This window comes from Lissotriton helveticus, chromosome 2_1 (assembly GCF_964261635.1).
Source record: "Lissotriton helveticus chromosome 2_1, aLisHel1.1, whole genome shotgun sequence".
In the NCBI taxonomy this organism is placed as follows: Eukaryota; Metazoa; Chordata; class Amphibia; order Caudata; family Salamandridae; genus Lissotriton; species Lissotriton helveticus.
In genome coordinates this window covers 1,900,426,801-1,900,439,211 of record NC_136059.1, presented here as the reverse complement: position 1 = coordinate 1,900,439,211, position 12,411 = coordinate 1,900,426,801, and the positions used below count along the sequence as shown (strand labels likewise).

Here is a 12,411-nt window from a genome sequence, read left to right as displayed (position 1 = left end):
ACCTCAACCTTACCAGCAGCAAAATGGCGGCCTCAAGCTTCCGAAATTTTTCGGATTCGGGGGCGTGTTTTGCTGTCCTGAGTGACGGACGACGTCACGAGCTAAAAAACAGCAAAACTTACGCCCCCGAATCCGAAAGAGACGGGGCTTGTTTGGAGTGTCTCCCTTCTCTTCCAATGGCTGGCCTCCGTTTAGGAAGCCACCCAATGGAAGCGAACGGAGCAGAGAGGCGGGTTTAAACTGCCCTACTCCAAAACATAAGATCTCCGGACCGGAAGCTGCGCTTTGCGCAGCTTATAGGTCCCTCGACCTAAAAAGTGCTTAGCGGCTAATTAAGAGACACTGTCTCCCGCCGCACGTAAAAGATCCAATCCCGGTGGGCGTGGCCAAAAGTGAACAGGGTGGTAACCAGGAGGGACTAAAAAGCCTCCTGTAGAATCGTAACACCTGGTTTTGCTTAATTGATGACACAAAATGACGCGCACCAATGCAAAACATGGGCGGAGCAGAAAGCGAGCTACCGGAACTGTATCGATTCCAAGAAGCCCTCGCAATGCGAGAATAGCGCATGCATGCTGCTAACGCCAGGCGAGACCTAAAAAAAGGGATAGGGAACGAATAATATGACTTTCTTAGGGAAAAAAAAGGGGAAGTCTCCCACTAAATATGGAGAGTTGACATAAACTTTCCAGGCAGCCATATGGAATTTTTGTTTGCCTTTACTCCCTCTGTTGGTAGATGGTAAATATCGAGTAGCCAAACTGTATTTAAATTGTAGGAATAACTCTAAGTCCAGCTGACAGACTTCAGTTGATAAATGAATTCCTTATGCATAACAACATTTCAGACGTGTTGTTAAATAAAGCAAAGACACCCACGTTTCTGTAGCTACAATCATGTACACCTTAATTTAATCTCACCCGCTTTTAGGGCCATCTGGGTGAAAGAAAAGAACGCGCCAACACACCGGCCAAACGCTTCAAAGAGTTTCCCTGGGCCTCCGCCTCTGTTCACGCCCGCCCTCTGCGCGAAAAACCATTGAATTCTGGGATTTACAGCTTCCTTCCAGGATCACCTGTGCTGCAGTTTAAACACAAGTCTGTTTCTTCAGCTGTCTAACCTCTTGCTTTCTGCTGACTCCTGTTGACCCCCGGTTTTATAATTGAGCCCGTGTATTTGCTTGTGCAAATTGGGTTTTTCTAGATGACAAAAAAAAAGAGAAAAAAAAACACGAACCTTCGAACACTTCAGGGCTGGGGGCGCGAGGCTTTGATCCTTCCCCCCGCAGAAGGGGCAAACATTCCGCCAGCAGCTCGCTACTACCGTTTTAAGCTCTTAATTGTTGCGCCAAGATACTTAGATGCGTGCGCCGTTTAGTTTTTTGACCCATTTATTTTATAAATATTACGATAACAACTTCGTAGAGAAAAAAAAAACAGGGTTCAACCAGAGGTAAAAAAACACGTTTGTGGAGTTTATGGGGTATATTTTCCCAACCATTCATTTAAAGGCTCCCACCAATGTGCTGAACAACGAGGACGAATCTCCCAGTGCACTTTTAACTATGCATGATCAGACCCAAAAGGAAGAAACAAACCTGATGGAAACAGGTCTTTGGAACGATGCCAGTCGTTTCCTCGATATTATTTAGCCTGTGTGGCAACCTAGAAATTAAGGCACAGCGTGTCAATTCCTCCTATCTTTTAGAAAGGAACACACACAATCAGGGTCGGATTGGGACCCAGACCCGGGCACCGAAGGAAAAAAGTGTCCCACACTTGAATGGCCTTTCATGAATCGTTGCTTAGTGTTGGGAGTAATTTTCAGAGAAGTTACGCGTTCTAAGCTCGTGGGGTCGGTAGCATTGGCCAAGACTAGATGTACCACTAAACATACCATTATTCCACTGCAACTCACCCGCAGGTCTCCTGACCTGATCTTCAGGCCGGTACATTTCTCTACTTTGGGCGCCTGAATGTGTTAGCCACTTACTGGTACTTTAGTCTGTGCTTCCCCTAAATATTCCTAAATATTCTGTATTATAACCGAGCATGAGGCAGAGAACCATCCGCATCTATTGTGTCTGGAGGCTTCTGTTCAACTTCAAGAAACCAGGGGTCTTCCTCTTTTGGTTGTCACTCAGGAGCCTCTTTGCAAGCAATGCCTTTGGGGATTGCATACTACTTCGTACTTGATGGCTTTTGTTTTGTGGGTAGAGACTTGATCTGAATCTGGAAAAGCTGCAGGAATACACTCAAATGCCTTTCATTCTCTCTATACCCCTTTCTTATTTGCTGTGTGCACCTCTCTCGTTCTCCTTATCACTTTTTGCCCCTCTCTTAGTTCTTTCTTTTTCTCTCACACTATACTTATTTTCCTCTCCTGGTGTCTCTCATTCTACCTATGTGCTTCACTCAGTCTCTCACATTTCCCCTCTTTCTTTTCCTTTCTTTCTCTCTGTCTACAAATCCCCCTCTTTCTCCCACTCCTGACTCCCTGTGGACTCTTTCTTCAGTTATTTGTATGCCTCTCAGGCCCTAATTCCTCCTGTTATTTTGCAACTCTCCTTGAAGTTTTATTTCATCACTGTCTTGCAAACCTTCCCTTTTTCTTCTGTTTTGCTCTCTCCCATCAGCCTCTTTCACATCCCTCTGCCCCATGAATTTATTTGTACTATACTTAAAGTTATAGTCTTATGTGTCCCCTGTATTGCATTGCTGCAGACAGTAACAGAAAGCCCTCAGGTGCCCAGAGGCAGCGTTTAAACCAAAAGAGAATCCATAGTGGAATTTCCTTTACCATTCCATCCCTTTGATGAAGAAAATTCCACTTGTGGATTGTAGTGTACCTTTAGCATTACCTCCTGGAATACCAACAACCTTTAAACTAAGCCCTAGATTGAGGGTGAAAATTAGGATAGTGCATATGAGCAGTAACCATCCTTCCTTTTTTCTCGTAGACCAGGAAATGTTTGACACCCTCTTCTACTTTCTTCTCCATCATTTCCTTCGCCATACGCTTTGTTTTGTAGTTTTGTATGCACCCTCTACCCAAATGTTTTGAAGTGCTTTACATGTGCACATTAATTTTTTTTAAGGCACTGGGTTAGTTATTTGCCCAGAATCAAAGAATGGTGAGCTGACGCCAAGACTCAAAACTGGTTCTCATGTTCCAAAGTCGGCACTTTCCTGCCGCCCTCTTCTCCACTTTCTCTCTATCTTTAACAATATCTGCTTGGCCCTCTCTTCACTGCCATCCATCACTTCTTCCCCCCCATTCCCCCATCTCTCTGCATCTCTACCACACGTATCCTCCCTCCTCTATCTTTCCTTTCTTCCTCACTTGATTTCTTTTTTCTCTTCCCATATTTTTTGTCATTGTTCTCCACTCTGCTATCTCACCTCTCTCTTTGTCTCTCTCCAGATTGCTCTCCTCATTCAGTCCATTTTGTTAATGTCCCTCCATGCCTATTCTCCATTCCTTTCGTAATTTTGGCACCAAATGAACGTTTTTCACACATTAATTTGCGCTGTCCATTAAAAAAAATGTTTTGTTCATTTTGGTTGCTTGCATTATTTTTTCTTTTTGTTCAGTGGTGAACCAGAGTCCCTCCCAGATAACAAGGTGGCTGAGGGCTCCTGCTGGAAATAAAATTAGAACCTTTTAGATGGCCGTAACGCTTAATCTTTCACACTGCACAGCCCCCTTTCACTCCACACCAGGTAACATTAGAGCTGGCTGTGACGCTCAAGAAGAGCCCAGCCACTCCCAGTCGCCTCACTGTCAGTCTGAGAGACCCCGGGTGGGAGGGGACCCATCACATGCTGTGCCTGCTCAGTTTGGCACATCGTCCTACTGCACAAGACAATGAGCCTGCCATTTTCGGTACCTGATTATAACGAGCTCCGATCTTGGGTCTAAGGCCACAGCAGCCTTTAAGCTCCAGCGCAGGAAAATTAGATTTTTATTTAAGGCTGAAAAAACGGCCCACCAGCTGGTCTTTGCCTTAGGCCCCTCGGGCATTGCCTGATAGCCCGTCCTGCCAATCCGATGCTGCTAACAATAGGAAGCAATACATGGGTATTTCTGGCTTGGTCCTTTATTCCAATCTGGTGCTGCAGCTACGGAGTGTCTTAAGGGACAGCCACTCGCTGGAGGCCTCACGCAGAAGAGCTTGTGGAGAAGTGTGGCTCAATGGTTAATTTTGGGGGGTGGGCTAAGAAACAATTTCAGGGGGGCTGAATCTTTAGGCAATCGGCAGAGTCGAGCTGCAGGGGCTCTTAGATGGGGAAAACAACAACAAAGCCCCATTAACATGCATAAGGTCTTTTAAAGACCTGTGAAGTGCTCGGGTGCGGCTGTGAGCGTGCCCGGGAAGTGTCTCATCTCGGGCTGCCACACACGACGGGGGGGGGGCTGAAGCCCTTTGAGGCCAATGGGTGTTGTGCGCCTGGTTCATATTATCCCTAATATAAGCCAGCAAGTCTGTCATCATCTCCTTAGTGATATATTTGCCTTTTAAGTTCAAGGAGGATGAAGCGTCTTCAGGTGAATCTGAATTATCTGTGTCACGTACTGTCTCTGATGTCTTATTCTCTAGTACAGGTGAAGAAGCATCCTTTTTAAATGCTGCCAGGGTCTGGAAGAAATTCCTTCTAATACTTTCCTCCACCTCCTCTTTAGTATGTCTTCTACGTTTTAGAGGAGGAAAATGCCCAGATGACCCAGAAGAAGCTGAAGGAGAGATGCGCCTTTTTGAAGTATGCTTGCCCGTACTGAAAAGAAGTGGAAATCAAGCAAACTGCTGCCAGGAAACTCCCAACTGCAAAATAAAGTAATACCACTTACCTAGGCTTGCGTACGTAGCTCAAAAAAGGTTGCCCTGCTCCCGGCATGAAATGAAACAACACTCATGCAGACTGCGTCAGTCCTACAGCGCACTGGTGAACCTGAAACAGCGCTTTCCAGGATGATGGCAGCAATCTCCCTCCGCCCATACCATAACGCAGAGGAAGGGAATATTGGCCAAGAATCCCTGGGTCTTACCAGCAAAGGTGGGACACACCAACACCACAAATCTAATATTGGTATTGACAGTCCTCATACCTAATATGCAGATGGTCTGGGACTATAACTAGACTTGCAAAATTAATTTATTCCATAAATTCAAAGTTATTTTTAGCTTCAACACATCTGATGCCCACAGCAACTCTCCCAACGTAAAAAGATATGTAATCAAATTCTAATTTGGCAACATCAATATGTAATGTTGGGAATCTCTCCAAGATTCCAGCGGTATATATATTTCACCATCTGTAGAATCTGTAAAACAAATTGTTCATACAACTCCTCGACTCCCTGTCATTATCCAAATATCTAATATGATGTTATAGTGCTGACTTGCTTAGTCCCTCACCTTCATCAGGATTACAGATATATTGACTATTATTCTTTGATCAACAATCTGGAACAGATGTATATAGAAAAATGCATCAAAACTACATTAGTCAATCCAATTTACACGTCAACCACCATCCAAGAGAAGGACTCCCACTTCGGAAAATTCCACTTCCACAGTGGAGGCATCCACCCCGCAGGACTGGCAAGAGAGGTAAGCATAACCTTAAGAAAGGCACAAGCTAAGCATGAACCTGCCACATCCTCATCCTGTCATGCAGGAAAGCAAAAGAGGAGAAGTCTTGAGTGCTGCTCCCTTTATGGCAACCAGGTTTGGTGGGTGGGGTTAGCATTCAAGGATTCTCCTGCTTTTTTCCTGTCATCATGATGTGAAATCGCCTCATCTGTAATCGCTGGGACGAGGACCAGGGATGTAGGGGTTATGAAATGATTATTATTATTATAATTAGTATAGACACTTATAGAGCGCACAATCCCCCTACGGGTACCGTGGGGCTATGATTCGTGTGTCCAGCTGATCACAGATGATGTGGAGCAAAGATGGCAAAAGAGAAATTAGAAGAGTGGCAGGAGGCAGCCTCTAGGATATAGCCATGTCTTTATCCTTTTTCTGAACTGGAAAAGATCATTCACCTGTCTAATCTCAGGTGGGAGTTTGTTCCAGAGCCCCGCTGCTGCTGTGCTAAAAGCCCTATATCCTGATTTAGTTCTTCTGACTCTAGGCACCTTCACCAGTTTGGCAGAAGAAGAACGTAGACTCCGGGTGGGAACATACCATGCAAATTTGTTCTGCATTGGTTTGGGTCCAGCACCATGCAAAGCTTTAAACACTATGCAAATCGGCTTAAATTGTATCCTTTGCGATACTGGTAGCCAGTGCAGCTCCGAAAGAGTCTGGGAGTCAGAAGATCGTTGTGGCCTCATTAGTGCCAACTTAGCCGCTATTGTCTGTATTCTCTGGAGTCTCTCAGTCAAATATCTTGGAGACTCCAGCAGCAGGGCATTGCAGTAACCCAGCCTGCTCAGAATAGTACTTCTTACTATCAACACTCTGACCTTTGTTGATAGCATCGAGAGAATCTTCCGGAGTACTTTAATAAGGGAAAACAGCTCCCAACTGTTTTGTTCACATGGGTTTCAAGAGTCAGTTTACTGTCAAACATAATTCCCAGGTTGCGCACCGTCTCAGAAGGAGCCAGTGGGGTGGCTGTAGGAATGGGCCAAAAATTAGTAGGGAGTAGGGGGGGAATCTTCTGGCTGCACAGTGGAGGACTTCTGTCTTATCGGCATTAAATTGTAGAGAGTTCTCTCTCAGCCAATGTGCAGTGTCCTGCATACAAGCGTGGAAATCTTCCAGAGATATGAACTGGTCTCCCTCTAGGGACAGGATAATCTGTGTATCGTCTGCATAGTTCACAAGATTGACATTGTGAGCACTTATGACAGCAATCAAAGGGCTTATATAGATGTTGAACAATGTTGGACTAATCGCAGATCCCTGAGGGACACCGTGCAAGATGTTGGTGAACTCAGATTGATAGGGGGGAGGGCCACTGCCTGTTGCCTATTGAATAGGTAGGATTGAAACCAGTTCAGTGCTACCCCGACCTCTTCGAGTCTAGCTAGAAGGACCTCATGGTTAACTGTGTCGAATGCGGCAGGCAGACAGAATGGTGATTCTCACCACTCTGACTGGAACTTCAGTATATTTGCTTTGTGTTCTTTTTTAGGTCTCGCCTGCTAATGCGCTTGCGCATTGCTGGCGAGAGATATAGGGGCTTAACCAAACGGGCGATTTCATGCAGTGCCCGTGAAAAGCGCGTGCACGCATCAAAGCCACCAGCCTCCCTCCCACAAGCTTCCCCCAGCGTGCGCTCTGCCTCAGGCATTTCTCCTCCCCTAATTATTCACGGCCGGCTGGCCGTACTTTCACTTTCACGGCCGCCAGGCCGTGTCTTGTTTAAACCAAGGCAGCGGGGGGCTCTTCAGCTTCTCCTTTGCCTACAACTCACACATGTTGCTTACTACGTTATTCGCTTACCTTAAAAGCAAATCTATCTACATTTCAGTGCTTTTGCTTTCACTGCTCAATTTAATATTGGTGGCCCATGAAGATGTACATCGGCTGTTAATAGATTTTGAATTTATTTCTAAAATGTGTTCATTTGTATACCAAGCAAACATTTTGGTATGCATCTAAGTAACATGGATAGTTGAGACCACCAGCAAACGTTTAAAAGTACCAATGTAGAATGCTGCTTCTGCCGGACGGAGGCCAGTTTTTAGCGGGATTTTTGTCTCACAACCCTTTGTTCCCAGAGGTGGACGAGTGTCCGCCATGGTAGCAGATCCCTGTCTCTTCCACATGTTAATGTTTTCTTCAGGTGATTGTGTCGGCCTGCATCTGACCACTCCCGAACCATCTTTCCCTCCTCACGCCTAAAAACTAGGTATGTAAATAAGGTGGCGTCCATCTGCTCTCCCTACAGTTACCTTTGGTTGCTTGCAGATCCATTTTTCTGATGGATATTTTAAATGCGAGCAAGCAACATGCCTGTGTTCATATTTCCCTTTACCTTGGTTAGATGGTATCTGTTAACTTGAATGTGTTAGGAAAATTCTTTGCTTAATGTGCCTTCACTCGCAGGCTATTCAGTCTTTTTGAATGTGTTCCAAAGCTTGGTGCTGCATGCTTTCTTTGCATACATGAAAACGTGTAAATGTTAAACGTTGACATTTCATTTTGTTTCTTCCCACCACATAAGGGAGCAGTGGTTCAGTACAATGAAACCATTGACACACTTCACAGCGAGTTGTGCATTTCCACCTTGGCTGCCCTGTGTTGGTGCCCACGTGGCGTCCTTTGCCTCCCTCCAACTTGCTCCCTTAGCACTGCCCCTCCCAACGCTGCACTGCAACTCCAACCTCCAACCACCCACCAATGGACACACGCTCCCCCCCAGACGCAGCCCTTTGACTCTCCTAGAGTCGCCCCCGCTGCCCCATCCATCTCCTCACATAATTTCGATCTCCGCCCACCCCATCTCAGCAGCGCCTGCAACCCGCCTGTTCTGCTACATGGAAAACTTTATTTAATCATTTATTTTCTCTTCCCCCTGGATGCCTGCCAACCCCCCCACGTCCTGCGCAAGAGGGCACTGCGTTGGTGCCCCAATCTCCCCACTCGCCTTGCACTGCACCATCCCCAGAGCCATCGGGAGCCCCATAATGGCTGTAACGTTCTATATTACAACCCTATGCTCCAGAGCGGCCCATGCGGCTGACACCCCACCCCCCCACCTCGCAACCTGTATCAGCAGCCCTCTCTTCTCAGACTGCACCACCATTCAAGCCGCCACGAGCACTGCAGCTGCCCGCATATCCCCCCCGCACCTCGACTGCCCAGAACCAACCCCCAATCGCACCATGTCTGACCCCTACCGTCCAGCGCAAGCAAACCAAGGATACCAACTCCCCCTCCCATCTTTCGACGCCCCTTTTTGCCGTCGATAGTCAAGTGATGTTGCAGGTAGTGACTAACCAGTATAATTTCCCTTCCACCGTAGCCCTGCTCAGTGCTCGCAATTGCCACCCACTCTTTTAACACTTGTTTTAGGTCTCGCCTACAGACCACTTTAGCTGCAAGACCTATTTTGTGCAATCTCAGTTCTTTGAGTAGGCTTTGAGTCATCCTATTTTTTGTTTTACATTCGTTTTTTTTTCTTCAATCTAATTTTCTTCTTATTCAATGGCTTTCCTTTCTCTTGTGTTTGTCCCTCCCCTGAAACGTAGCTGGTTACAGTGTTTCTGATTACATGAATTGTACTATTCCTTTGCTTACAGTCTTTCTCAAACACCGCATGGAAGTGCATGTTTTTTCTTACTTTCCCTTATCTGCCCTTCCTCTGTAGCTCTGCCATCCCGTTCCTCCATTAGTTTTCCTGCCCTCTCCGGGCTTCTTGCTGGGGCTCCCCACCCTTCCCTCGTTTCATATGAGTATATTTAATATCACTATGGATGATTGTACTGACTGTGGCAGTGGATGATGCTCACTTAGGTTATCCATACCTCCTATCCATACAACCCCCCACTCCATCCATCCATTCCCCCACTCCATCCATCCCTCCCCCGCCCCACACGCCATCCCTCCCCCGCCCCACACTCCATCCCTCCCTCTATAGCATAACAAACCAAAGCATAGGATAGCAAAACTTAACATAGCATATCATAACAAAACAAAGCATAGGAAAGCAAAACAAAACATAGCATAGCATAACAAAACATAGCATAACATAACAAAACGTAGCATAAAAAAACACAACACAGCATAACAAAACATAGCAAAACACAACAAAACATAGCATAGCTTAACAAAACACAACAAAACATAGCATAGCAAACCAAAACATATAATAGCATAGCAAAGCATAGCATACCAAACACAACAAAGCATAGCATAGCATAACAAAACATAACATAGCAAAACAAAGCATAGCATAATAAAACACAACATAGCATAGCAAAGCATAGAATCCACATTATTAAACAAAAAAATACACAAAACATAAACTTCAAAAAATTTAATTACAAACGTTAAATCTAGTACCATTATAAATTACAACAAATATTATGTCAGTATTAATTATTTAGAAAAATTCTACACCATTGGGAATTGTCAGATCAATACATGTAAGACAGGGAAAAACTAAACATGTACCTTTACTAATGCTATAGGTGTCACATTTGCTACTTTTATAACTATTGCCATTTCAAAGAACAAAATTAATACTTTTATTATTGGAAAAACATAAACATAACTAAAAAATAATTACATCTCCACAACAGCAATAGCTCAAACTTTTCTAATGCGAGACCTATTGCATTTCCAATGCTTGTTTAATATGATGGCAATGACCATGAATTGTTGTGGCTGATACAAAAGGGAGTGCCAGTCCCATTAAACTTCCAGGTGTGCTCAAGCTCAATCTGGATCGGAGTCCAATTGCACAGGGTGTGCGGGTGTAGAGCAAGGACTGTGAGGAGGAGTAGGATTAAGAGTAATAGAGATTAGCAGAAAGAAATCCTGACATTATATCATCACTAATGAGGAATACCAAAGGACAAGTCCATTTGGGCCAACCCAACAAATATACATAGTGCTCTGTGAATTACATATGCTGCAACATCCCAGGATGCTTAATATAATAAATCCGTCTAGCATTCGGGCGCATGGCGTTTTGGCTTCTTCTAATTTTTTCAGGGATTAACACCTCCTTGTCTTCCTCAGGTCTAAACCACACCAGTGCCTCACCCGGGTTGGTTGCTGCTGATGGTGCCCCTTGGAAAACAAGAGGTCCCTCAAGTAAGTACCAGCACCCATTTTATTCCCTTGGCTTACCCATACTTTCCTTCCACTTTCTTCCTTTGGATTGCTAGAATCCTCTGTTACTCTTTACTCTATTCTTTTCACAATTCTCAGTTTTTTGGGGGGTTAAACAGGAACATAGGGCATATCTTGTTATAACCCACAAATCTGACCTTTCCCCACACCCTCTTTCTTTGGGGTTTAGTTATTGGGCTAGCATCCCTCTGTTATGTCCATACGGGGAAGGAGAGTTGGGTCTCTCTTGGTCTGGCCTCAGGGGGGTACCGGGGTTCTTCTCCTTCTCTAGTCAGTAGTCACTCAGTATGGCTTCCTTTCCCGGGTCATTGCTGGTCTTTGGCATTCTCCTCAGGTTTCCCGCATGTGTGACCTCATCATCCTGTGTGTTATTAAGCATTGTCATGATCCCACCTGAAGTTCTGCAGGAGTAAGCGGAAAATAAATGTGTAGTATTGACTCCCCTACCAGACAACAAGAGCCCAACAACCCAGCCAAAGCTTCTTCAGTCCAACAAGTCCAACAGGGAAGAGGGAAATGAATGATAAACAAACACAGTTCCTGTCTTCAGAGGGACTCTAGAAGTATGTTTGCCAAACTTGATTGTCTCCAATTTAGTGCCTATAAAATAAATGATAACTAAAATAAGAATTCTAATCAAGCATTAAGCCAGGTTTCCTCTATTACCCTTTTATCTCTGAATACCACTACTCTACCTGGAGTTCCCTTTCCTCATGCCTTTCACTAGTCGTGGATAAACGAACCTTTCAGGAGAAGGAGTGGAGAGCTCTGGAATTGATTACACACTTTAGAAGATAAAGGATATTTGTAAATCACATGTCGTCTTTTAATTTTCACTTTTCGTGTATATATTCTTAGAAAACACTCACACCTACCTACATTGTGAGTAGTCGCAGAATGATTTGAAGAAACTCATATAAAATAACAGCTGGTATATAGGCTCAATATGTATAGCCATATGCGATGAACACGAAGGGAAAAGAATAATTGAATAGACAAATATTCTTTCAACATATAGATATATCGCATTACATCATGCTTGGGTAATTGCTACAACATGCCTTTGACACACATTGTATATTTAATATTGCCTATGATTATATCAATTGTCAATGAGTACATCTAATAGAATGTCCTTTTATATTGCAGACACTGGTTTAACTTGGAGCAGAAGATTCCATGAAAAATTAAGCTGACAGGAATCATAGCATCAAAGTGGATTTGGGGGGCAGCCGACCAGAGGGAGTGTCTTTCCCCCAGGTAGTTTGGGGAAGTGGTCTGGCCTGACGACTGCTCAGGGGTTTGGGCCTTATTTGGGCTACTTTTGTATCATTGACATCTACAAGCTGTTTAGCGCTTTGCGCGCACGCTGCTACAAGCAACTTTTAAAGCGACCTCGTTTTTTATTTCATTTGCTCTTTAGTTATTTTCCCTTGATTTTAATAATGCCCTCTTACCTGCATCCTAATTGTTGACCACCGCTATTGGAGCTGGTCCGGTTCCCGGGGTGGGCTCGGTTTGCGGCAGACATCTTGGAGTGGGGTAGTTGGTGTTTGTTTACTGGGCGCCATCTTCTAGGGAGCGCTTTAGTG

At 44.7% G+C, this 12,411-nt stretch overlaps 1 long non-coding RNA gene across 2 annotated transcripts in view; it reads right to left on the bottom strand.

Annotated features, from left to right (window-relative positions):
* LOC144818927 (uncharacterized) overlaps positions 1-12,411 on the bottom strand; it is a 340,420-nt gene that overhangs the window by 264,095 nt on the left and 63,914 nt on the right. The window contains exon 5 of one of the 2 annotated variants that reach the window (XR_013607179.1): positions 10,028-11,220. The exons of the other annotated variant lie outside the window; for it this stretch is intronic. This is a non-coding gene — a long non-coding RNA (uncharacterized LOC144818927). Of the gene's footprint in view, positions 1-10,027; positions 11,221-12,411 lie in introns of those variants that run through there. 2 annotated transcript variants of the gene reach the window in all.